The sequence below is a fragment of the Aptenodytes forsteri genome, unplaced genomic scaffold, assembly GCF_000699145.1.
Source record: "Aptenodytes forsteri isolate BGI_AS27 unplaced genomic scaffold, ASM69914v1 Scaffold13, whole genome shotgun sequence".
NCBI lineage: Eukaryota > Metazoa > Chordata > Aves > Sphenisciformes > Spheniscidae > Aptenodytes > Aptenodytes forsteri.
This window is the reverse complement of record NW_008794543.1, coordinates 3,229,043-3,230,680: the sequence shown is the minus strand read 5'-3', so window position 1 is coordinate 3,230,680 and position 1,638 is coordinate 3,229,043.

The following is a 1,638-nucleotide window of genomic DNA, read 5'->3' as shown; positions in this document are numbered from 1 at the left end:
TGACATCTACTACCATCAGGCAAAGAATTTTTAGGACTGACATACCAATACTAAACAGAAGCAAACAAGAAACAAGCTCCATTTTCTGGGCACTATATGCATTTTATTTTCACAGGTGTTGCAGACAGATGCAAAGTCATTTTGTTTCAAGACGTGAGTTTCAAGCTAGCTGTGGTTTTCCCACAGCAGAACTGCTTCCCATTTTGACAACTCAGAGTACTGAGCAGCAAGTTTACATCCGTTTGCCAACCAAAGAGACAAGACACCAAATTTAAAGCAGTTAGCCAGTGTAAGACTTTTATCTTAGAAAAAACTATAGTGACAGTTGGTGAGTTCTCTAGGGCTTTATTTTACTTCACACAGGTACATTTCCTATAACGCACGAATGATTTCTTTTTTAATTTTACATTACAGCATGTTGAAGTTTCCTTAAATACAGAAACAGTATTGATAACTATCTGCTTTCAAATCTGTCATGCCAACACATCCTTCATTCAAATAGCTGTTTTTGCAAAGAAGCATCTATGTTGCCAAGGGATACAGAACATAAAACCCTTCACAGGTCCACCAAGAAGAAAGGCGTCTGAAAGCAAAAGGTACCAATACATCTGACACTTAAATAATCATGAACTTAATTTCTTTCACAAACTCTGCACCATAAAATTCTGAGGTCCAACAACCTCAAAAAGGAGGTGCAAGTCCTAAACCCCAAATGATTACCATTTTGGGACATCTTTCCAAATATATTTTTAAGTATCTATTCTAACACAATTTAGCACCAGAAACGTTTTTAGTTTGCTTTTAAGGGCTTGTTTTACCTAGTTCAGTACTTTAAAGTGTGACACAGCAAATTTACTATTCAACACTGAACATATTTCACTATCAGCACACAATTTTCCACTGTCACACTTGCCGCTGATCATTTTAGGTGAGAATTGATACATACTTATCTTACAGTCAGCTTCACGTTTTTGAATAGGGAAGGGAAGGATTTTGGATTAGTAGAGAAGATAATGTGAAAGAATGCAGTCAATCTTCGGTGTTAACCTCACTGACCTGCACCCTCCTCATTTAATTAAGAGGCTCCAAGAAGAGCCCATTATCTCCCTCTCTTGTGTAAGAGCAGCCTTACTAACCAAACCCGTGAGCCAACATAAAAGCGAGCAACTCAAGCAGAATAATACTTGTAACACTGTTTACGTGGGGAGGAGACTCTGGATCTTCCACATTGCAGAGCCCCTCAGCTTTCCGTTTGCGAGCAGAAGAACGCTGCCACAGAAGAACACGGAAATCAGGTGACGAGGTTACACGCTGTGTAAACATGCGGTGTACTCCCCCTCACTCCGGCCCTTCCCGTTTCGGGGGAGGACAAGCAGAATAATACTTGTAACACTGTTTACGTGGGGAGGAGACTCTGGATCTTCCACATTGCAGAGCCCCTCAGCTTTCCGTTTGCGAGCAGAAGAACGCTGCCACAGAAGAACACGGAAATCAGGTGACGAGGTTACACGCTGTGTAAACATGCGGTGTACTCCCCCTCACTCCGGCCCTTCCCGTTTCGGGGGAGGAGGACAGATAAATTGGGGGCGTCCACGAAAAACCACCATTTCTGCCCCTTCCCGCCTGCCGGACGCAGGA